General features: G+C 38.5%; 1 long non-coding RNA gene across 1 annotated transcript in view; it reads right to left on the bottom strand.

The window, feature by feature from the left end:
* LOC143902876 (uncharacterized) overlaps window positions 1-26478 on the bottom strand; it is a 113140-nt gene that overhangs the window by 23286 nt on the left and 63376 nt on the right. The window contains exon 2 of the long non-coding RNA XR_013258521.1: window positions 7063-7138. This is a non-coding gene — a long non-coding RNA (uncharacterized LOC143902876). The remainder of the gene's footprint in view (window positions 1-7062; window positions 7139-26478) is intronic.

Consider the following 26478-nt stretch of genomic DNA (forward strand, 5'->3'; position numbering starts at 1 on the left):
GAGAACATATCTGATAAATCTTGAATAGAAAGGTTTGAAAGAACCTCGGACTCGAAGTATTTCTTTGCTGCGATCTGTTTTCTCTTTCATCCGTAAAAGCGCGTAAAAGTGTTCGCAGCGACATGCGAGGTCGTCAAAGAAAACTTGCTATAACATTCTTTGTTCGTCATGCAGATGGAAACAATATGTCGACATCGTAAAAAAAACGTGAAGTCAGTGTGGTACAGATATTTGGCGCAGCAGAACGAACACGTCATTTACAAAGGACATCCTCTTCTCGTATTACTGGTTACAAACATCGCGTGGTCATCGATACACGGATCGATTTTGCTGGATGACAGGTTATCCCAATGGGTCTGATAACAAAGATGTATGGACGACGATGGAGCCTTCGAGGAATAAGTTCAATGATAAGCAACGGTTACGTTAAGAGATAAAGTAGCGCGGACGAGATGAAGCAGAGACACCGTCAATTAATGTTCTCGGAAGTTAATAACAGCAACCGCGCGCGTTCATGTAATCGAGTATAGAGTTCACTGACCGTAATAATAAAGAATTTAAGCGGAAGAGGTTCCGAGAGACTAAGTTATGCAAAAGTTGTTATTAACGAAAATGAGAGTTATTTAGATAAGATGCAATAACGGGTTCCGTTTTACACATGATGCCCATAATGCATCATTTATTATCCTTGTTGTTCACCGAATGTTAAACAAAGAATAAGTGATGCATTATGCGCATCATGCGTGAAACGGAACGCACCCAATACACAAAATTTTCGACGAGTAATGGCTTTGCGCATTTCCAGAACTCGTTGAGAAAAAGAAAAACAGATAATTCTGCCAATTATATTAAAATTCTAAAGTGCTGACTTCATAGAAATCCGTTCACAAGTATTTTATGATTCTATTAGGATATATATTAAGGCTGGGTGATTTGCTTCGAAGGTTTCAATATTCGAACTTCGAAGCTTTGAATTCTCTCGAAGCTTCGAAGTTGTCAAAAGTAACAGCCGTAATATATATTAGCCTAGTAGAGTCGACGACCTTTTTATTCGGACAAGAATTATAGCGAGAAAAAAATGTCTTACGTGAGAAGGAACTCGTTGCTGTTTGTTTATTAATATCGGCGATTAGATAATAGTCATTGCAATTTATGCCACGAAAACAATTTCGCTGAGGAGGCAGCTGAGTAGCCACTCAAAACATCACACCGACTCGTATCGATCGTTAAACGAAATGGAGGCAATTAAATGAAATGGTTACGCTCGAAAACGCTCGCTGTTGTTTCTCGACTTCCATTCTCCATTACCTCGCGCGAAAGTCGATACACGTGTTAGGGTAAAATACATAGGTGCTTTATCAAGCACCCGTTGCAAGCGTTAAGAGCAGCTGCCTGATGAGAAAAGTACTTGATATTTAAGGATCGTTCATTTCGCGTTGAAATCTCAATTTCCAAACATATATCGTCGATATTTAAAAATTGTCGATTTCAGTCGATATCGCCATAATAAAAATAATTCCTACAGAAACTTACTATAGTTGATAAAAAATGTGACAATTCATTAAAAATAAAATATTGAAATATCAAAACTTTTAACGATGTGCGAGAGAAATATAGAAGCATTTTAAATTGTATCACATTTATGTGACACAGCACACGACCCTGTTATCGACATTCATGATTTTACGTGTTCAATGCATGTTCTCCGGCGCGGCACTTTGAAATCATTAACGCTAGCGCATACATATGTGTGTGTGTGTGTGTGTGTGTGTGTGTGCGTGTGTAACAAGAGAGACGAAAGTTTGTTCCCTTGCAGGACGAGCAAACAATTTTTTGAACCTTTGATCTTTTCCTTCAGCGCAGCGTATCGTTTCACGAAGATTAATGTGTGTCGCACGCTCGCGCATAAGAGTGCGACTCGCTGTAATCTCCGCGAAGAAAAAAGAATCACGTTGGCGAGATTTCGTTCGTGTTCTCTGAGATAACGCGATTTTTTCGTCGGAAGTGCGAATCATAAACTTGCAGCAACGGCCGCGAGTCCGGAAAAAAAGGGAAAGGAAAAAAACGAGAAAGCGGAAAGAGAATGCGCGGTCTCAAAACAAGGGGTAGCAGCAACGCCAGCGGCGAGTAACTACTACTTAAGCGCGATGCAAGAGAGTGAATATCGGACTGTAAGGGGAATTTATGTGTGGGCTTCGATAAAAGTACCGGCGAACTTCCGCATTGAAGACACTTCGGAGTCTGATATCTCGAACGCGACGGTACGGCGGCGACGATACGACGAGGGTACGACGCGGGAAGACGGGGACGAGGTGAGAACTCGAGACAGAGAGACAGGGAGGACAAGCGGCATCCCGGTGGTGCAGAGTAATGGTAGGGGGTGAAGCGGTGCAGAGCGAGCGATGGCGCAATATAACGTTCGTCACCGAGAATTTCCAATATCACCGTCCGTAGTTATTGACGGACCGTAAACTCCACCGAATGGTAATCTAAAATCTCGTGCGGAAAATGAGGATGCGTACAATCGATGATTCGCGGCGGCGATCGTTTATAGCCACGGGGATCCCGGCGAATATATACGCGCAATTATACAGCACCGCGGCACCGTACCGTCACGGCCGTTTTCACCGATGAATGATAAATCGCATCCTCCGCTCGCGTCCGCGGAGAGTGTGTTTCCTCTGATCGCGCCGCGCCGCGCCGTTCCCGCCGCTCCGCGCTCGCGAATTCGAGCCGAAATTATATATCTGAATATGCGGCACCGACTTGCCGCCGTTCATTAATCGTCCTCGATCCGGTCATATTATGTATAGCACCATCGACTCGTCCCGATTATTATACAACGTTATCGGGATAACTGCGCTCGCTACGTAAACCCGATTACCTGGCACGAACGAGAAACGAAGGAAAACCAATTGTCGCGAATATCGAGTATATTCAAGTGATGTGTTCGAGCTTTCCGAGAAAATAACGCATGTGCTATGACAAAATTCAACAATTGTTCCAACGTGAAAGATAACACACTTCACAATATTTATTATTTTTAAATAATCCCAGTTATACCAGTTAGTAGGCGGATGATAAGGATTGCTCAAATTAATATCTTACTTGGTCATAGACGAATAAAAAAAGCAAAGTTCAAAGAACAAATATGTGATTAAAGGATACAGCAGGCTCAAAAATTTTCCCAAAATTATGATAAAACGCAACGTCGAGACAATAAAACGCGCGGGGAAGTATGAAGCAAAGTTTTCCTGACTAAGCGTGCTTCGGCAAAATGCGACAGGGTGCAATGAAAACCACCGTAACTTCAATGGAGAAACTAGCGCGTAGCATGAGAATCACATTAAAAACTCACGCGATCTTATGCACGAAGGTTAACTGCGCATCCACCTTCGTTCGCACGCGTACGCTGACGTTGAAAATATGGTGCCCGTTAAAACGAGCTCGCGCTCATGCACAAAGGTTGATGCACGGCTCCGTGAACACTGATGGCAACTCAATGAGCCATTTTTTTTAATTCGCGCCAGCAAAGCCCATTTCGGGGCCGGGCGGTGCAAAGTTTCGTTTCGGAGTTGTACGGTACGCGTGACCAAATTCCAAGAGTCAATCGGAGCGGATTGATTAAAACTTTCGACGGTGTTCTCTGTCGCATTAATGTCGCGCGGGGTATTCGAGCCGCGTGCCAAAAAAGCGCAGTGAAACGGAGGCGCGAGCTGAAAAACGGCACGCCGGGAGACAGTATCCCCGACGCCGTGACGCAGTGTACGACGTCTTCGCGAGCAGTTCGGATAAAAAATAGTCGTATAAATCCTGCAGGAAATCGATCTGGCGTCCTTTTTTCTCTCGAGGTTTCTCCCCTGGCACCCTTCTCCCACCTTGACACACGCGAGATTTACTCGCGGCCAGGAACCAATTTCACCTCTCCATCCGTCATATATCCACCTGATTAGGCGATTTGTTGCAGCCGGATATTCCGAGGGGATATGACATGTCGCCCGGACGACTCTTTCGCGATCGGCACCGTGGACTTTACGCGTTCGTACGTCCATTATTCTACAAGTTGTTCAGCTTGTCCGCATTTTCCGATTATTCATGAATTTTTCGGTTCTCTATCTATATTAAAAGTAAAATGTATATGGAATATCTTACGGAATAATTTTCTCTTGAACATTAATCAAGTAAGCATTAATAGTTAAGCAATGAACTCTGATGGAAATTTAAAGGAATTAGAATATTAATTATTCACTTGCGGATCTATGTTTACTTGCAAGTCTTAGGGATCTATAATAAGCATTAGAAAGTGATGGAACTAAATCGACCCACATAAATTATTATCTCTAAATTAGAGACTCTAATTAATCTTAGAGTATGAATTTCTCGTAATGATAACATATGTTGATGTTTACGTTAATTGTATTACCAAGACTATTATACTGCAATATCAGGTTGCACATGATATATATGTACCCAACTTATAATAATAATCAAATCAAATTTGTTGTACCAACATGCCACTAACTTTAGATTTAATTCCTCGCATTGGGCGCGTATTTGCTAATAAAGTTAAGTTTGCACCATAGCAAAGAAAGACTTTAAGAATGTCTGAGAAAGTAATCAACCAGCGCTAGCACTAAATCCCACGGGATTCTGGCTTCGCGTTGAATACTTTTTCAGACTCTAACTCGTTCTAAATCCGTCTTATATCTATGGCAAAATGTTAGATCCATTAAAGACTTACGCTGTATATGAATCATCATAAATTATCAACCGCGAATGTTTTACTACTCAAGAAAACGAGACAAACGTCGAGAGTAACTCGCGATCGGCGAAGGTGGATTCGACTGAGATCCATCGATGACCAAAACTCGGATCGAGTGTTATGCGAATTAATTAACTCAAAATGTAACGGGATTTCAGACACGCAGTCGCAATGCGAAACCCCCGTCCCGTATCTGTCCGTTTGAGATGTGAATTTGTCCCGCAAATTACATTATGTACACGAGGCACGGCCTCCGGAACACGATGTGAGTCTTCCGGCCAAAGGCACAACGCGGGAGCATGCATTCTGGGCGCGCGACCGTGTGCTGGTAAAATTTAGACAGCGAATTTCAGGATACGCCGAATTGTTGCAACCCAGTCGACGGCACGGCGCGGCGGGCGCCGACTGGGGACGGGCGAGCCCGGGGACTCGTTCCGTCCGCGTCGGATCTCCCGCTTCGTCTCGTGTGCGCGAGTATACGCAATCACAAAATATTCCGGAGTGGCGATATTTTCTGAACATACGAACGGCCGACAACTGGCCGCCTGTACACGGGCCGCGTGCGTCCGGGCAATTTACAACGGCGGCCTTTTGAATTCAGCAGCGCTCAACCAAGTGCAGAATTTTAAACAATTTGCCGCGTGACATCCCGACAGTTTCTATGAAGCCCGCGAAATCTGTACGGATTTTTTTTTTGTATATTGGGAGCCAACAGAAAGATAAATTGGTAGGGGATATATTTAGGCATTCATATGGCATATCCGCACATTTAGCGCTAAATATATGATGCATGCGCATCTACGAATGAACATCCATGTTATCGCATTTCTCACGTGACTATACGTTCGGAGTTTCTGCACCTGTCGGGAAAAGACGGTACGACTAACGTCAATCGTTTATCTTTCAACAGATATCTCCCTAATTGATGTCAATTATTGCGAATTGGTATCCTTGCCGTCAATCAATTCTCGGTCCTATCAGGTCACCGAATATTGGTGGAACAAATTGGTCGCTTGGTCTAGACTGTCTAGAGATTGGAGAACTTGGCTTGAAACTGATTTCTACGCTCGGCGTCATTATTTTCGTTATTTTCGCGACACAACGGCGGCCGAATCAAATCCGTTGAATTCGCTCGAGCATTTCGTCAGAAACGCAATCACAGAAACAATAGCACGAATCTAAATCACCAGACGTTCGTTAGGAATGCATTTTGAACATGTACTTTGGACGGATTTCGTATTAACTAGCAGCTTTGCCCATCTTTTCCGAGAGAAATTTATTCTACACACGATCGCAGGCATTTTGACGCGAAACAATCGACACTTTCGACAAAACTCGATCTCAATCGATCTTTTTTTCAAATACGAGTATTTCGATGCCATATCCGAGTTCGCCCAGGCGTGCAATGTGCATTGTTGCGAATGCAACAGTCGCAACACATCATATTTTCTCATACGGCGCTGGCTGTGCTCGGCGCAAAACTGAAAATACGCACGAGAAGATGAGTTCGGCGCGTTCGGAGTTTTTCACAGTGCATTCGGCAAAATATATTTCTCGATAACAAAATCCGATATATCCTGAAGTGCGGTCGAATAAGTGAACAGATATAAATCTTCGTTCCATATCACAATCGAAACTTTCACACCTATGTATAATGTATATAATATTCCATCAGCGCACGGTTATACGCACGATTTATTATTGACCGAAATACAGGCGCGAAATTTGCCGGAATGCCACACGCAATAATTTTCAACATATATACAGTTGGTCAACCGTCGTTTCGAACCTGTATCGAAAATGTATCGTCCTACCTCGCATATTTCACGATACGAGCGTTTCGAACGCGACGCAAGACCAACATCTAATCGCCGTATGTGGCAATATCCGTGGTGGAATAGTGATAAGAGTGCTGAATCAAATATATGGAGTAACCGATACGCTGAGTCTTATCTAATAGGCGAGCGAGTCATTGATTTATCATGCGTCGAGTACTCGCTCCGTACACGACAATAACCGATAACGACGAGTTGGTGGGTAAATTTCTAGGTAACGGATCGATGATATCAGCTTTCGTTTCTGTTGGCACATCGCAATTTCGATGTGTTATCGTGAATCAGCGGCATACAATTACGCCGGTGCCACGTCATCGTGTGCGTTGCGTATTAATAAGAAATTTGAATCAAAATTGCAAGTACATGTACACGCGCAGAAATACAAGCAATCATACCAGCCTCAACTCGGAAGTTAATTTAATTTCATTGTTGTTAACGTACAAACATACAGAATAATACACTTACTGGCGAGACGTTGGAATGATTAATGCTTCCAGGTTATCACCGTCGTTTTGGTCCAAATGGCACTATGTTGTTTAATCTGAAACAAAAAGATGAATGTATTGTCAGTTTGTACATACATTAACAAAACATATAGGTAGATAACGTTTCCCGTATCAATTTACATTAAAATGCATGTCTTTCCGGTTTTATGCTAGTATTTTTGATCGGCCGTATTGCCTCTAGATTTTTGCATCATGATTAAAAATTTCAATTACTTTATTACTGTTTATTTAATATGGTAATTATAGTATAGCCATTGTTTCTCTTTCATCTGAAGTTTAATCTTTCACATGTATTACTCATATATATCTCCAATACTTCTTAAACCGTCAGATACAGTTTGAGTCATGATGCACGAATATCTGAATACTAAACGTATTTGACCGAAAATGTCTAGTAATTCTAGATCCTGGAAGTAGAAAATTATTAATGGATTCTATGAGATTTTTGCTGCTACGATGTAGCCAAGAAAACACTTGAACGACGGACGTTCGCTTTCTTCCTTCAGGTACGATCGATCAAGCACGTGACTCGGTCACGAAACGCACGCGAAACATTTTCTCGCTTTAAATTATAAGAGAAAGCAAATTCGCTACGACAGTGTTTTTTATTTCTGGCCTCTGTGTGTCGCTATAAAACTATAAAAAAAATAAAGAAATTTCCGTAGCATTCATTCGCCGTGATTAAATAAAAAGCAAGTATTATAAATGTAAATTCTAAACGCGTATGTCTCTTCATGCGAACACAGTTTTTCAGTGATAAAACTGGACATTGCACACAATAATGGTGAAAAGATATAATCGTATTATATTTTGTAATTAAATAATAAAACAGCCCACACAACAGCTAATTAGCACTTAATAGCGAGATGGATTAAAATGCGTTTATGAATATCGTACGTGCCGACATTGTTACAGCAAAATTATTTTCGCGCTGATTCGGAACAAATTAATACCTCGGCCCGTCATTTTTGTTTTTAAAGCTTTATAAATAATAACTCCACTATCAATAACTCTAAATGAAATTAATATCATAACATAATTTCTTGTTATCAAAACAAATATAAAAGAATGCGGTTATAAAGTAAAAGACAATAAAGACAAAGGATTTAAACAAAAATATTGAAAATCAGATTTATCAGAAAGTCATAAATTCTATAGGTTATATGCGTATATAACTTGTATATAGAACAGAAAAGGTTTCTAAATATCAGAGCTTACACGTAACGACATTAAAGAAAATTTATAAGACTTTCTGAACATTATTTATTCAAATCTTTATCCGCATTTGTATAGTCGATTGCATGATGAAGGTTTTTGACATTTTAATTTATTTTGTCTTTCTGTTATTTCACTTTTACAACAGAAATATAAATTAAAATCTCAAAAACCTTCATCATGCAATCGACTACGAATGCAGATATATGATTTAAATAAATGTTCAGAAAATCTATATGTATAAACATATATGTATGTCTTATATATATATTTTGATTTTAGTCGCGCTTTTCGGATGTGTGTGTGTGTGTACACTTCCAAAAAAGCGCGAGTAAAATTAATAGCTTATGTTATAAATTAGAAAAAAGGTAAACGCGTACTATATACGTAAAGAATGATAAATATATAGTGGTAGGCACAGTATACTCAATCTCAAAATATATAATAAAGTTAGACCTTAAGAGACATTTAACGTTCAAATTAAGAAATTTTCCAAAACGCATAGCGCTGTCAATGATAACGTATCGTACAGCTGTGTAATAAAACTAATAATGTTGCATACGTGCGGGTAGTCCAAACACTAAAAACAAAAATGGGAAATGTATAATGAACGGGATCGTGTATATCTCGCGGTGCAAATAACAGTGTGGACAAACTAGCAATAAAATATGTAATGCAAAAAATGAGTTAACAAACGCACATACCTACCAATCATTACGGCGATTTTAAATGAATTGAAACTCCGGAGCGATTCCCGGGAAATATAACTCAATAGTAACTAAAGTAAAAAAAAATCGCGTACCATGATCAATAATTCTAATAAAGAAAAGTCAATAAATAAGTCGATTTACGCGGTAATCCAGCGAGATTGATTCATGCAAAGTCAGAGAAATAAGGGTTTCCAGTAACGTTAGAAATAACTTATCACAATTTTTGGTCTTGAAAATCCGCAGTTCTTCATTCTTTCCTATATATATTTATTTTAAAGTTTATTATAAAATCTATTCCAGCCCTATTAACGACATTATATCATACAATCACACAGTCTAAAAACGAAAATAATTTAAACGAGTGCAAATGCACTTTTTGCGATATCTTCTCGTTGTCTGTTGGAAAATGTAATGAAATCTTACAAAGAACAAAGATGACTTTTAGGAACTTCGAGATAGTATTTGGTGCAAAAGTAAATGATTTGAATTGAAATTTGCATTGGCGGAATTTTCTTCGGCGTACGAAATTCTACGCAGGAAGAGTGCATCGATATGTATCGAAGAAAAATTCATAAATCTGTGCGATAGTTATATAGCGAAGCGATGTAAAGAAAGAAGGTGGAGGTTGCACATTGAAGTTAAGGGTCGGATTTCGGTGGCGGCCGACGACGCAGACAACGGTTAGGAAGGCCGGGATAAAGAATTTGGAATTCGATTCGACGATCGTGTAAGTTTCCATGCGAACGAGCATGCCGACGGCACGACTCGGATTCACTTCCATATACGTGAGGCAGGTTCAGCACGTTTCGAGGAGGACCGCGGATCTTATTGAAAGTTCCTGCCCGTAAAGTCGGTCCCCGTTGACTGGCCTGAATACATGCTAGCAAAATCCCAGTTCTTTTATAACTGGCACAAATAAAACCGAAAATAGCTCCCCTTCCTTCCCTGCCCTTCTTGTCCGAGAGCGACGATCGAATTGCTATAAGGTTTCAACGTATTGCTAACAAGTTCGCGAATCTTAGCTAAGTATTTTCGCTTTGTATTTGAAAAACTCGTTCCAGTATCGGTCATTCCAGCTTCTAGAACTAACTATATATGTAAGTTCCGATAAGCATTACATATAATTATAGTATGTGACTATTCTTGCCTTTTTCTCCATTATCAGTTCTATCTGTCTCCTTATACTTATATACTGTACTCTTTCTAGTAATTATATTTTTCTCTCTCAAAATATAGGTATGTAATATAGGTATGAATTTAGAACATTTATAAAGTTATATATAGATATTACAAATTAAATGAGTTATATATATCGAAATAAATCACTAACTTCTCTTTTTACTGTCAAAAGTAATGTAAGCTAAAATAGTTTTCCATTTTATTACAAATGTTCATTCTAAAGATACTTGACAAAAACAATTTTTAAAAATAAAGCGATACATTTCACGGAAACTACTACGTGTGTTATATTATTAGAAAGTTGTGGGAAAAAATCTATTAGAGTTTTACTTAGAGAAAATTTTCTCAGATTTGGTCGAAGGAATAAATAAAATATGACACGGTCGAGGACACCGTATATATAAGATACTTATCCCACTTCATCATACTTTCGCCATCATAGCGCTCAGTGTGTCCTTGGTAGGTATCGATTTTACGATTTAGGCAAAATTCATTCTGTCTCAACGACGCTGGGTATATTTGCGCGATCGGGCATGCGCCATATAAATAAGGTCGGATCGATAAGCCATGCGGAGAGAAAACGAGAAAGAATGGAAAGCGCACGAGAAGCGCGATCACGGCGGCGGAAGTAGATGCTGGCATTTCCTCTCTGCAGTTCCTTTACGCGTATGTTTAGTGCGCCACCGCGGCTGACAAGAAAATCTCCGGTATCGCGGTTTTATTTCAGCCAGGCGTTAACGCGCGTACGAAAGGAGCGCCGTGACATCGAATAATCCTCGGGAAGTAATTTATCCCCGCAAAATCTGGCCGTGAAAGGAAAAAAGAAACAGAGAGACAGAGACAGTATGTGCCGTAGAAGATACATATATACGGCGGGCCATTCCCGCCGGAAGAGTTTATATGAAAGAGACCGCGAGTATTGGTAATCCCGAAGATTGAGTTTGCAGTGAAGTTTCCAAGTCGTTCCCTCGGTTCGGCGATTTCTTCCTTCTTTTTTTTCCTTTCTATCAGCTTCGACGCAAGCGGTGGAATGGAATTAACGAATCAAGGGGGCACGAATTGAGTGGCGTCGCTGAAAGTTCGATCTTTGACGATCGGTAGATACGATACGCGATCTTAATCATGTCTCGAACGAACTCGTCGAAAAGTTCCATCAGAGAAGCTTCGTTCTCGGTTTCCGGTATCGCTTCGCCCGCCGTAACCAATACGCCAACTCCGTAAGAAGCAGAGAATAGTATCACTCTCATGCGTAAGTATAAATTTGTCTTTATCGTGCTAAATTTATTTTCTCTGATTGGAACCAAATATTTATGAATTATACACATGAAATATCTATCTGCAGTGAAAAAAGATTTTATCGCCGATCTGATTGCACCCACTGCAAAAACAAATGTGTCATTTTTACACATTTTAAGTGCGTTATTCATTGTAGACACTTTTTACACACTTTATCCGTGTGTAAATCAAATTCACTTCAGGTGTGTTTTTAATTTACACACGATAAAACGTGTAAGACTGTTAACCTTTTTTTATGTTTACAGAGAGACGAATATATGTCTAAAAATTCTTTCCAAATTTTTTTAATGCTATTACTATCTATAAATTGCATTTTTAAAAAAATCAATTGCGTAGCTTAGTTTCTGTGCAAATGCTCCTTATTCTCAGTTCCCTTTTATCGTGTGCATTAAATTCGATAAACTAAATCTGATATTTTCTTTCAGATTTAAAGATCAACTTTGTAATATTGAAAAATAACATATGTTCACATTTGTAACCTCTTGTGTATTAATATATTGGAAAAAAAATTTCGATTCGACTTACTAATTAACGGTATGACAGCCGCAGTTGAAATAAAAGAGTACTGCGAGATATTATTATATAGTGACGGATTCAAATCCTCCTCTTCTAAAAAAGGCATGTCATCGATACTCGAATCTATATCGAAGTATTGTTGTCGTTTTTCGCGATGCCGATCGGTTCTCTTTCAGCGCTTACTTCATGAGTGGCTGTCATGGCATATTTTGACAGTTGTGTGATTAATAGCACGGTTAATAGTGTAATAAAATAACAGGTAAAATATTAAAGATAAATAGCGCGCGCGCGTAGCGCGCGTCTGTGAATGTCTAGTAACACAAGATATTTTTTGCTTCATCGTAACCACGCTATAAATTCGGCACGCATCAAATCAACTTTCTGCTGTTTAATAGACATGTGTTACGCGCATGTTTCAGAACTAACGCAGTGGCAGAAGCGCGCACTCGCTTTATTGAAAAAAAAGCAAAGAACGATACAAACTCAATTAACTTTACACAGAAACATTCACGGAAAGTTCTTTTTTTGTATATAACGCGACCTGTACAAACGGGGAACAATAACCAGGAGCTGCGCTTCATTCTCGACTTCCGCCTACATAGTAAAAATTTTTGCTGGCCATAAAGCTCTTGCGATATAGCCGGCAATATGTGCAAATTGTCCCTAAATAAAAAGTGTACTGTAGGAATGGCACGGGAGCGTGACGGTGCGGTACAGACCATCAGATCGATCCCTGTACGCGCAATTTTACGCCAGAACCAATTTGATTTACCGCTGGAACTTTATGAAGTCGCTTGCGAGATCCAGTTTACAGAAAGAAGAAATTATTCGCGCTTTGCAGAACATTTAATTAAACAAAAAAATAATTTAGCCGTAAGTACTTGGTAGTTCTTCCGATAATCAGCGATATCATCTTACGCGGCGGCATTACGAACTGTTTTGATAAAAGTTTTTCACGGAATTTATTTGAATTCTCTGATTAGAAGCTTCCATAAACGATGAAATACGCGAGACTTTCGTGTCCTCATTTAGACATTCTGACCTAATTCTGTCTCGAGTGCACGAGAATATATCTCGCGAGATATGTTCTCGCGAAGATGAAACTAACCATTTCCGGCCCAATGGATTCAATTAGAACTATATACATGATAGCCCGTCTCAGTAGAAAATATCTTACTGATAGGTTCTCAGCAGTTCTGGAATTTTTTCTTCTTAATAATTTAATGAAAAAGTCTATTATTGCTAAGTTACTTCTCCAGCATTAAATTAAACATGATTAAGATTCCACCAGAGTAAAGTCCATTTTAAATTAATTAAAAAATAAAAAAAAATTATTTTTTAATTAATTTAATTTATGGTTATTTATCTTCCAGAAATTTAATATACTAAAGGTTTTTAATTTTTATTTGTTCGTACTTCAAAAGCTATTTAAATAAATTACTTTCAATTATGTTTCTTTATAGACAATTAAAAAATATCGAAACACTGTGTGTGTAAATATCTCTGAATATTTCGAAGAATCTAAAAAGTGATTTCTCTGTCTCTCTCTCTCTCTCTCTCTCTCTCTCTCTCTCTCTCTCTCTCATCATAGAAATACTGACACATTTTAGGTTGATTAAGAACGAGTTCCATCGCTTTGAAACTTAATTAAAGTCAAAAGTAATTTTCGCCGAGTCGATATTCGGCTAGAAATAAATTAAACGTCAGCTAATTCAGTGGAATTCTTTTCACTGCATTTTAAATTGTAAAACTTCTCAGTAACCAAGTGTGACGAATACGTTTTTATATAGACTAGGTTTTGAAACTTGAAACGTTTTTCTTGCAATGTTTGGCCCCATCAAAAATATAACTAGAAATAGGAATGTAACTTAATTAGTATTAACATAATAAAACAGGATAATAAAAAATTTATACGAATTATATATTTCTGATCGATATAGTGTAGGTATATATATATATTCTGTTGTTTTTATACATTAATAATTTGCAAATCGATTGGTATCGATGCTGCATAACCCTACATTAAAAATTCTTCGGCGAGAATGCAAGAAAATATTATAAGATAACATAAAGATTAAGTGAAGACTATACTTGCAAGAGTAATCGTATATAATTATAAATTACAGCAAATTAATGAATAGCTTTACGCAGCAACGAAATTGTTCAAATCTCACTTGTAAGACATATTAAATCACAATTTGTGCATCTATGTTACTTTTTCGAAACTCTAAAGTTATAGATATTATTCCACAATCTTTTCTACACTATCTAGTTTTCAGAAAAGTAAAGTATTGAAACAAGACAATTTCAGCTAGTGTCTCTAAGAAATGCAAATTTTCACAAAGCGAAATATCTTCCCAGTTGAAATATACAATTTATCTTGCTTGTGAAATTCGTATTAACTTAAGAACCATACTGTATTTTTTCGTAAAAAAGAAGAAAACATAATGTTTGAACGTTTTTCTTTTCCAACGAATTCGCAGAGACGACTTTGACCTACGATGTGGAAGTAAGTGCCCAACTGGCGAACTACACGAACTACACTGACGTCGCTCATGGACTTATTGAAAGATACCAGGATACCGCTCTCTCTCCTGAACACACGCAGAATGTGGTAACTTAGAGTTGATATTTCGAAAAGCGCTTTTGAGTGCGAGGTAGAAAAATGTCTTCCCACTTTCAAATCAACCACATTACACAAAAAAATCATTTAATTCACAACATATTAAAACAAATTTAATTTTTCTATTTTATTATTGTAAGTACTATTTTTCTGTTTCTTTTTTTTCTCAATTTAATTATTTTATCTAACAAAAATAAAATTTTATAAGTTAATAAATAATAAACTTTATTTACTTAATGCACTCCCAAAAAATGCATACTTTATTATATAAATATGTACATATATCATTAAATACTTTATATCATTTTCAACGCAAATAATATTTACTCTATTTCGGAATTCACACGACGTACGTCAAAAATATATCTACTATTTTGGCACAGTAAAACGATAAATCCAGCGCCATCCAAGTTATAATGATCACGAAAATCGAAACTTCTCTCTCGCCGTATCCATGGCTTCGCCATGGTTCGTTTCATTAACGCGGACAATAAACCGATTTCCAAAAAAACGATCGTGGAAATGTTAAAACGACAATTCTCAATTCTCACGTACGGATGTTCCGTGCAATTAGCGCAGTGAAAAACGCCCGCGAATAAACGTGAAGAGAGAACGAGCCTAACAATATCACATCTTTTCAATGTTCATATCGGTAAAGACGTTATATATTGCCAGTTACGGTCGATTTAAATTCCTTTAATTGTTATTCTATTCACTGGCGAAATAAAATTTATTATTCTGTTTATTATACACCGTCGACTGAAGCATCGGTGCTCCATCTTATAGTTGTTATTGCGATAAATATTATACCACAGCCCCATAGTGGTCGAATTGTCACATCTTTTCGTTGTAACGATCGATTGATCAGCGTGAATCAGGGTGTTCTAGCCTCGTTCGTTTGAGCCCCATATCTCCAGCTCTGACATCCAAGCTAGACACGAAACATCAATGGATCCCTGTCATACACACGATTGCAGATTCAATAAGCTGCTTCGATGAGGAAGAAGTGACGTATCTATCAACACACGAGAACAACACGATGCTGCTGACCGTGCGGGAAAACTAACTATATTATGCAGCGAATAATCTCGACGTGTAATATCGGAAGATACTAGAGCAGTGGATAAGTGAAATAGCCCCCCCCCCCGCCTTCATAATGAATCTGTATCGTCTTTATGTCATGGCAATGCATATAGTGAAGAAAAAGACATTTAATAAAAATTGAAAAATACTCTGGAAAAAATAAAGACAGCTATAACTCACTTTGGGGCCCACGATTACGCGTAACTAAAAATCGTAATTATAGCTATTCTATCTATTTCAAAGATTTTTAAGTTATACTAATCAATTCTCTCAATTAGTTCTGTCGATATTCAGTTACGCAAGGATAATTTTCATTTAAAAGGCACTAACTAAAATGTTAATTAGAGTTACGATATCCAATAATTTATATAATCGTGAGCCCCAAATTAAGTGGGTTATAACCGTCTTTAATTTTTCTCAGAGTAATTGATAGATAATCAATTTCAGGAATAAATATCGATCAATCATATAAAAAAGTATTGAGAAACTATTTTTATAAGCTATTTTTATTTTCAGTTAAAACTTGATAAATATATTTATTCATAGTGACAAAGTCTTATATATTATACTCAACTAAATATTAATTTGAAAACAAAAACATCGCACGTCGATAGAATTTATCGACGTTATCATATTTTTCATTTTTGTCTCTATATACAGTTATATCCGCGAATAGGTCAGGCGATCGCACTTGGTGCGTAATTGATGCAATCGTGATATTTACTGCGAGATCGCAGCCGCGATTAGAGATGAACGCGAGCATTCATATATGTTTGTTTACACCAGATTTCGCGGTCATTCATAGTTTCGCGCGGCAAGCACATTTTGGCACGCTTTCAAAGGGCAACACACCAGTTACCCTAGTAAGCGACTCGCGTACTTTCCGCGAGTTTCCGCGTCTGTTGCAGTAGACGGCAACCACCTGACAGATCATTCGTCATGCGGGAGTGAACGAGGAATTCCCTCCCTCCCTCCCCCCCTCTCTCTCTCTCTCTCTCTCTCTCTCTCTCTCTCGTCCTTTTTATCTCGCGAGCAGTCCCATATCCGTCGTGTAAATGTCACCGGGAATTGGCGTCGTCTCCTTGTCATCGTCGCGTCTACGTCCCCTTCCCACCACGTCGCTCGCACATAAGGGAATGCACGACCAGATTCCAGCAATCCCGTACGTTCCCGCTCATTAAGGAAACGCGACCGTCCCATTTTAGTACGTCGGTGATCTCCCACGCGCGACTCCTCGCTATTTTTAGTCACAACACGCCCTGTCGCCAAGACGCATTCTGACGACAGCTGGATTCGTGACGCAGAAGTTCATGCGCCTTATGACATTTCATGAGAATCCTCAGGGAAGAACCCATGTCACGCGAAGACAACCATAAGAAAATAATTTTGAGGATGAATTACATTTTGAAACAGTATTCCCGTGCAGCATGTTCCATGTCTTTGAGACCCTTGATGCGTAGTATGGGCAAGTAGGATAGGCAAGAGTAGACTAGAACTTAAGGGATCGGTGTCCGCTTTGCAACTTTCTTCAGCGAGCGAACGAGAAGTTACAGGAGCCTAGCTCTCGAGCGATTGACTCGAAGCTTTCTCGTGTCGCGAGCACCTGGTCGAAGAAAGCGACTGTCACGGTAAGGTGCGGAGTTTGAAAGTAATTTACAGATGGAGGACCGGGTTAAGGTAAATAAACAAGATTACTTTGTAAAGTTTCCATAGAAGAGGGATGGCCTGCCTTTTGTAATGATCGGGGCGTAATATGAAATTCACTAGATAATGGCCGGGGTATATCGTTCCGGCTGCCCTGGTAGGGGATGTAGGTCGAAAGATCATAAGTCCGCCGAAGAATTAAGCCCGAGGAACATTACGGGCGCGGGCCAGGCCGACTTCCAGTGAGAAATTGCGGACGAGATAATATTGGAAGTATAAAGCTTCCCCAATGGTTTCCCGCATCGCGAGCCGACGGCGGACGTTTTTTGCCGGCGCGGCGCGGCGGTAGCGATTCGTTATCGCGAGACAAGTATCACGGCGCGATACTTTATATCGCGCGCAAACCGACGTTATCCGAGTTTCACCGTTATTAAGACCGTCGCAGATGCCAAACATTTCGCAACGCACAGGTATTATTATACTCAACGTGCTACTTTCGTGAATTAAACCTATTAATATAGAAGTTTCCTGTAACGAGTTTTAGTAGACGAAATGGATTAACAGAGATTATAGCGAATATTATTTAAGTAGACTATTACTTTATCCGACCACTAATTCCTGTCTAAACGATACTCTCTGATTTTCTTACTAATGATTAACGTACAAAATTTGTTAAGTCTCGTAAGAAAAGCTGGCTTAAAATAATCTCCTTCCTTTTAATAAACCTACTGTCTTCTCTCTGCAGGAATAAGAACTCCGAGGAAACGAGGTATTTCCTCGTTGAAATACACATGAGATGTGTATATTGCTAGACGGTGTGGATGTAATCTGATGTGGGAAAAGGCTCGCAACGCGCATAAAGTGAGCGTAAAGCCGGTAACAGTTGGGCACAAGTGGAATCAGAAAATCGATACCATGGTTTTGTGGATTGTCGTGCGGATTTTAATAGCGTGCAATGTTCGCGATAAAAACGTTTCTAATTTTCTCGTTCTTATTATCACCTTGGTAAAACTTTTAAGTAAATGTAACTAATCTATTAAAGTTTTATGCTAAAAGAGATAAAATATAATATAAAATATAAATATAATGTACATATTTAAAGAATTTCGTATATTATGAATAAATAAAAATATATATATTATATTTTATTTTATATTATATATATATATACACGGTGAGAGAGAATTTTATTTCGTGTACCAAATATATTTGCCAATTATCTCCGAAAGTATTGGCTTAATTAATAGAAAAAAATTATATAATAAAAAAATAAACTTTCCACTTAAAAAATTTAGCTTGGGCCCTACTGATGAGTTCAACACGGGCCCCAGACCCAAATTCTAATAAGATCGTTTATTGGCCCCCTTCGAACCCTTCAACTTTTACTGAAACATTTTTTCAATGAACCAATACTTTCTGAGATAATTGGTGGAGATAATTGACACACGAAATAACTCACCCTGTATATATATATATATATATATATATATATATATATATATATATATCTATATCTATAAAGGAAGATGTCCTGACTGACTGACTGACTGACTGACTGACTGACTGACTGATTGACTGACTGACTGACTGACTCATCAACGCCCAGGCCAAACCCCTGAACCTAGAGACTTGAAATTTGGAGGGTGTATTCCTCTCATGACGTAAGCATCCACTAAGAAAGGATTTTTAGAAATTCCACCCCTAAGGGGGTGAAAAGAGGTAAAATGTGTTTTTTTCACGATTGTTTTGACTGACTGACTGACTGACTCATCAACGCCCAGCCCAAACCCCTGAACCGAATTTTTACCAAAAGTATATGAAATAGGGGTAGAATTTTCCGGGGAGTGCCACTATGTGTATAGTTTTTTGTTATCGATTTTCTGGAAACCGATTTTTTTAATTTTTCCTATTTTTCGAAAAATAATTGATCAAATCTCAACAAATTATAGATCAAACAGGGATAGAATTTTCCGAGGAGTACTATGAAATGTATAATTTTTCTACTATGAAATGTATAATTTTTCGTTACCGATCTTTTGGAAGCCGGTATCAAAATTTTTTCAATTATTTTCCGAGGAGTACTGTGAAATGTATAATTTTTCGTTACCGATTTTTTGGAAGCCGGTATCGAAATTTTTTCAAATAATTTTTACCAAAAGTATGACTGTCCAAACTGACTGAAGAAATAAGGGGGTGAAAAGGGGTAAAATGTGTTTTCACGACTGTCCTGACTGACTGACTCATCAACGTCCAGAAAAAACTTTATTTTTTATGAAAATATTTTTTGATTTTAGAAAATGATCAATATGTCCAACATTAATTCCAGGAGAAAATATTTCAAAAAATTTAATATTTACACCAGAGTTCTGAGGAAAAAAAATTTAATATCAAAAGTTAAATAAATTAAATTTTATTTTATAAAAATATATCATTTCTTTAAAATCTTTTTAATTGAATATCTCGAATTTAATTAAGCAATGTATTCACTTATATAAATGGAAATAATTGATAACTCATTCTTCTGTTTTATATGTGGCATGCTTCAAATATATTTATCATCTTGCGAGGTTTGCCTCGAACACTACAAATTTAAAAAACTTAACGTAATCATTGCTGAAGAAAGTTCGAGAGAGAGAGAGAGAGAGAGAGAGAGAGAGAGAGAGAGAGAGAGAGAGAGAGAGAGAGAGAAAGAGAGGGAGATAGTGTCTTTGTAAGGAGAAGAAGAAGACGAAAGGAAGGGAGAGAACAGAGTAAGTGGTAATATGTTTTGAAAGACAGGAAATTTATAAAAAAAACGTAATTAATGTTAGAGAGAGAAAAAGAGAGAGAGAGAGAGTGTGTGTGTGTGTTTGTGTGTATGTATGAACGTTTATTATAGCCTTTATATAGTTTTCTTTATTCTTTAAAGATATTGAGAGTCGAATTGGAAGGAAGGAAGAAGAAATAAATTATTCGAAAGTGAGATTGAAAGATAATTTTTTAAAGTAAAACTATTAGAGGAACTGTATTTTTTGAAGAAGAGAAAGACGAAGAGAAAAATTTTTTAAACAGGTAAAGTTATATACGTGGTAAATTTAAAAGATGAAAACTTAAATAATTTGGGACATTTTTATTAATGTTAACCATTAAAAAAGCATACATTTAATAAAGAGTAAAATATATTTATTTGAGATAGATTTGCATAATTAATAAAATTAATGAAAGAAAGAAAGAGAGAGAAAAATAAACAGAGAGAGAGAGAGAGAGAGAGTTATTACTTTTTTTTTTAAATTACTTTTTTAAAAATCTATATCTATAAAGCAAAGATATTTAACGGCAGGAAAAGGGCCAATAAATCTAAACCGATAAAATAAATATAACATATATTTTAAAATTTACTTTAAAGAAATCATAAATTATTATCTGTATTATTTTAAGCAATGAAACTGGATATAGATATAGATAGATTAATTTGTGAATTTCTATTCCTTTAATTATTATGTTTCAACATACTATATTTAATTCAGTAACTTACTATCATAACAACATAATATTGAAAATCATGAAATTATTACGTTTTAATAAGAAGGTTATTTTGTTGATACCTAGCCATTGCTGGTTGGTGCACCTAGAGGGTATTTCGTTTGTGAATTTTTATTTATGTAAATATTATGATTCAACATACTATATTTAATTATTAGAATTGTTGTCATAGCTTAACATAATATTTACATTCCTGAAATTATTATGTTTTAATAATCGTTATCTGTTTAATTTAGACAGACAGAAAAAGAAAGAGAGAAAGACAGAGAGAGAGAGAGAGAGAGAGAGAGAGAGAGAGAGAGAGAGAGAGAGGGAGAAAGAGAAAGAGAAAGAGAGAGAAGGAGAAAACTGTAAAGTATCTTTTACGTTAATTTCGTGTTTGCAGTTAATCAGGTAATTAGTTAGTTTCTAATAAAGAAGGAAAGGCAATAGTATCGATTTAGATTTATTGACCCTTTTCCTGCCGTTAAATATCTTTTCTTTATAGATATAGATTTAAGGAAAAATAATTTAATTTTTGAGAGCGCTTTTGTCACTTTTAATTATTTAATTTTTGAGAGCGCTTTGTCACTTTTAATTAAATCGGGATGGCAATCGATTTTTTAAATGTTAATGGGGAGATGGTACCTTACACTATTGTCCCCATTATAGGGGATGGAGCTTGCCTTTTCCGGGCCCTCTCCTATCTCATGTATAACACACAGTTAATGGCGAGGGATGTGCGTGAGATAATCGTGAGTCATGTGGTGGATAATTGGGAGGAATTTTCAATTATGTCCCACGACAGCTTGGGGAACAATTACAATAGTTCTAGCGAGTATCTCGATGAAATGTCGAAACCCTTTACTTATGGTGGTTTATGCGAGTTGGTGGCGGCTGGGCAACTTTTCGGGTTTGTTTTTGAGGTTTACCGTAATGGTAAGCTCTATGAGAGTTTCGGTGAGGAAGGTAACCCTGTTAGGAGAATACGTTTCACACAAGATATTTCTAAGGGACATTTTGATGCGTACGAACAACGTAAACCTGATGAAGAGAACAACAAACCGTCCTTCTCTCAGCCTGACTCAAACTCACACCTCTCAAAGCATATACTTATTCCTATTCCTAATGAGGCTCATGTAAAACGACGAAAGAGATACACTAATGTCAAAAGGAGGAAGCAACTTATAAATGCGTCCAAAAAATATGCACAGAATAACCCTGAGGTGCACAGAACAGCAGTGACTAGGTACCAACAAAAAAATCCAGAAATGCACAGAACAGCGGTGACTAGGTATCAACAAAAAAATCCAGAAATGCACAGAACAGCAGTGACTAGGTATCAACAAAAAAATCCAGAAATGCACAGAACAGCAGTGACTAGGTACCAACAAAAAAATCCAGAAATGCACAGAACAGCAGTGACTAGGTACCAACAAAAAAATCCAGAAATGCACAGAACAGCAGTGACTAGGTATCAACAAAAAAATCCAGAAATGCACAGAACAGCAGTGACTAGGTACCAACAAAAAAATCCAGAAATGCACAGAACAGCAGTGACTAGGTACCAACAAAAAAATCCAGAAATGCACAGAACAGCAGTGACTAGGTATCAACAAAAAAATCCAGAAATGCACAGAACAGCAGTGACTAGGTACCAACAAAAAAATCCAGAAATGCACAGAACAGCAGTGACTAGGTATCAACAAAAAAATCCAGAAATGCACAGAACAGCAGTGACTAGGTACCAACAAAAAATCCAGAAATGCACAGAACAGCAGTGACTAGGTACCAACAAAAAAATCCAGAAATGCACAGAACAGCAGTGACTAGGTACCAAAAAAATAATCCTGAGGTGCACAGAGAGGCAGAGTCTCGATATGAACAAAGTAATCCTGGAAGAAGAGTAGAAAGGCGAATACTTCCGTGGACGGTTAAAGCTCATTCAGGTATGGCATATGATCCAGACGTGGCTTATGAGACAGAGAGCACTATAGCTTTGGGAACCATGAGTCACAAGTGCAAATATTGCAATGCTCTTAAATGGCAGGAAGAATCCCCTGGCATGTGTTGCAGCGCTGGAAAGGTGCAACTTGCACCCTTAGAACCTCTGCCCGAGCCTCTATATAGTTTGGTAATGGGCAGACATCCAGAGCACGTTCACTTTATGAACAATATTAGAAAGTACAATGGTTGCTTTAGTATGACATCATTCGGCGGTAAGCAGGTTCTACAAGATGGCTTTATACCGACCTTTAAAGTTCAGGGGCAGGTATATCACTTGGTAGGAAGTCTGCTGCCATTACCTGAACAGGAAGCTCAATTTCTTCAAATTTATTTTGTGGGAGAGGATGACAGGGAAGTGCGTTTAAGATGTAGCAATTTTTCAGATGTCAAACAGGGATTAGTCAAAGAACTACAGAGAATGCTACATGACGTCAACACCTATATAAAGGACCTGAAAACCACTTTGGATAAGGTATCTCCAAATTGCAAAAAGTTTGAAGTTGTTATCCATGCAGACAGAAAACCAGATGACGCTCATAGAGGTTGCTTTAACGCACCAATAGCAAATGAGGTAGCTCTGGTGATTGTGGGTCAGGAATTCAACAAGCGAGACATCGTGCTGCAGAGCCACGATAACAAACTGCGGCGCATCAGCGAGGTCCACCGGTCGTACGACGCCTTGCAGTACCCGCTCATGTTTTGCCGTGGCGAGGATGGATACTCGATTGCCATTCCTCAGCGAGACCATCAGACCAAGTTGCAACATAAGAATTTAGTTTCCGCAGCGAGCTTTTACTCATATCGAATTATGATTAGAGAAGGGGAAGTTAACCACTTAGTGTACTTCCGTTCTCTTTTTAGTCAGTTTCTGGTTGACATGTACGCCAAAATAGAGACAGAAAGGTTGAACTATATTAGGAACAACCAGGCGCAGCTTAGGGCAGAAAGCTACATTCACCTGAGGGATGCCGTGGGAAGGCAGGATGCTGACGTTTCTCAGCTGGGTAAAATGGTGGTGCTTCCGTCATCTTTCACTGGAGGACCTCGCTACATGCATGAGCGGACACAAGACGCAATGACATACGTTCGCTACCACGGCCGTCCTGATTTGTTTATCACTTTTACCTGTAATCCAAAGTGGAAGGATATAACAGATGCATTATTGCCTGGGCAAAAAACTCACGATCGACACGACATTATAGCAAGGGTATTTCATCTTAAGGTGAAGAAAATGATGGCTCTATTGAATAAAGGTAGTCTGTTTGGAAAAGTGTGTTGCTATATGTACTCTGTGGAGTGGCAAAAGCGAGGTCTGCCTCACATACACATATTGCTGTGGCTAGAGCAGCGCATCTTCTCTGATATGATCGACAAAGTCATCTGTGCGGAAATACCTAATCCTTTAAAAGACTCTCTTCTACACAATATCGTTAAAGCCAACATGATTCATGGTCCATGCGGGGGCTTAAATCACAATTCGCCTTGCATGAAAGATGGTAGCTGCAGTAAGAGGTATCCGCGAATATTTCAAAATGACACTCAGACAGGAGGCGATGGATACCCACAGTATCGGAGGAGGTCTTCAGCTAATGGTGGATACACCGTAGAAATCAATGGAATAGAACTGGACAATCGTTGGGTGGTGCCGTACAACCCTGTATTGTTACGTATTTTTAATGCTCATATTAATGTGGAATTATGCAATTCTGTAAAGTCTATTAAATACATTTGCAAGTACGTGAACAAGGGAAGTGACCAGGCGGTTTTTGCCCTGGAGAGTGAGAAGGATGAGGTGAAGATGTACGAGAGTGGGCGGTACATCAGTAGCTCAGAGGCGGTTTGGAGAATCTTGGCGTTCCCAATACATGAGAGGTACCCCTCTGTCTTCCATCTCAATGTTCACCTTGAAAATGGTCAGCGTGTGTACTTCAACTCTACAAACTTAATTGAGAGGATGAATAACCCACCTCAGACAACACTATTGGCTTTTTTTGAACTTTGCAAAACTGACGAATTTGCAAAAACTCTCCTGTACTATGAGGTTCCTTCATACTATGTGTGGAAAAATAATAAGTTCGAGAGAAGAAAGAGGGGGAAAGATGTGGATGGTTGGTCAGGAATAAAGAAGGACCACGTACTGGGAAGAGTGTATACCATCCATCCAAACAACACTGAGTGTTATTATCTGCGTTTGTTGCTACATGAGATTCGAGGTCCAACGTCTTTTTTAGATCTGAGGACTGTGAATGGTGTCCTCTGTTCCACATTCCAGTCTACATGCAAGGCATTAGGTTTATTGGAAGATGACAAGCAATGGGACAATACCTTGGAGGAAGCTGCATTATGTGATTCACCTTTAAAGCTGAGGGAGCTTTTCACAGTGATGTTGGCATTTTGCCAACTTTGTGAACCTCTGAGTCTTTGGGAAAAGTACAAAGACAGCTTCTCAGAGGATATTATGCGACAGGTAGAGAGAGAGTTGAAAGGTAGTGCGCAGAACATGATAGATGAGGTGTACAACAGATGCCTGGTAATGATTGAGGACGCAGTGATGTCTTTGGGAGGACAGGAGTTGGAACAGTATGGCCTGCCTCAGCCAAAAAGGTTTGGAGAGGTATTGGGGAACAGAGACTATTTGAGGGAGACAAACTACGATGTAAATGCCTTGGAAGAAGTGGTATTGAATAACGAGGGTTTATTAACAGATGAGCAACTCGCTGTCTATCGGCAGGTTCTTAGTAGCGTAGAGTCAGGAGATGGTCAGGTATTTTTCTTAGATGCTCCAGGTGGTACTGGGAAAACCTTCCTCATCAACTTACTTCTGGCGAGGGTAAGGAGAGAACGTGGAATTGCCTTGGCTGTTGCATCGTCAGGTATCGCTGCTACTTTGTTGGAGGGAGGGAGGACCGCTCACGCTGCTTTTAAGCTTCCTCTGAATTTAATTCAAACAGAAATACCTCTGTGCAATATTTCAAAACAAAGTAACATGGCTAAAGTACTACGGGATTGTAAGCTCATTGTTTGGGATGAAAGTACCATGGCACATAAGGGGGGTTTTGAGGCATTGAGCACAACCCTCAAAGATATTAGGGGTAACGATGGAGTAATGGGGGGAGTGACCGTGCTGCTTGCTGGAGATTTCAGACAGACTTTGCCAGTAGTGCCAAGGGGAACTCGAGCAGACGAAGTTAAGGCGTGTGTAAAGAAATCACATTTGTGGTCCCTTATCAGGAAAATCTCTATCAGGAAAAACATGAGGGTACACTTGAAAGGTGATGTTTTTGCAGGGCAATTTTCAAAACTACTATTAAAAATTGGAGATGGAGAGTATCCTGAGACGGAAGGAAAAGTGATTATTCCTGCAAATCTAGGTTTAGTAGTAAAAAGCCTAGAGAGTCTTATTAATAAGATATACCCTGATATTGCGGATATCAAAGAAAAATCTATGGATTGGCTGTGCGAGCGTGCCATTCTGACCCCTAGGAATGATAAAGCTGGTGTCATTAATAACATTCTTCTTAAATCATTCGAGGAAGGAGAAATGAATTACAGATCTGTGGACTCGGTGGTAGATACGGATGACGCGGTCAACTACCCAGTA

The sequence above is a fragment of the Temnothorax americanus genome, unplaced genomic scaffold, assembly GCF_048541705.1.
Source record: "Temnothorax americanus isolate GAGA-0224 unplaced genomic scaffold, ASM4854170v1 Scaffold41, whole genome shotgun sequence".
Classification (NCBI taxonomy): Eukaryota; Metazoa; Arthropoda; class Insecta; order Hymenoptera; family Formicidae; genus Temnothorax; species Temnothorax americanus.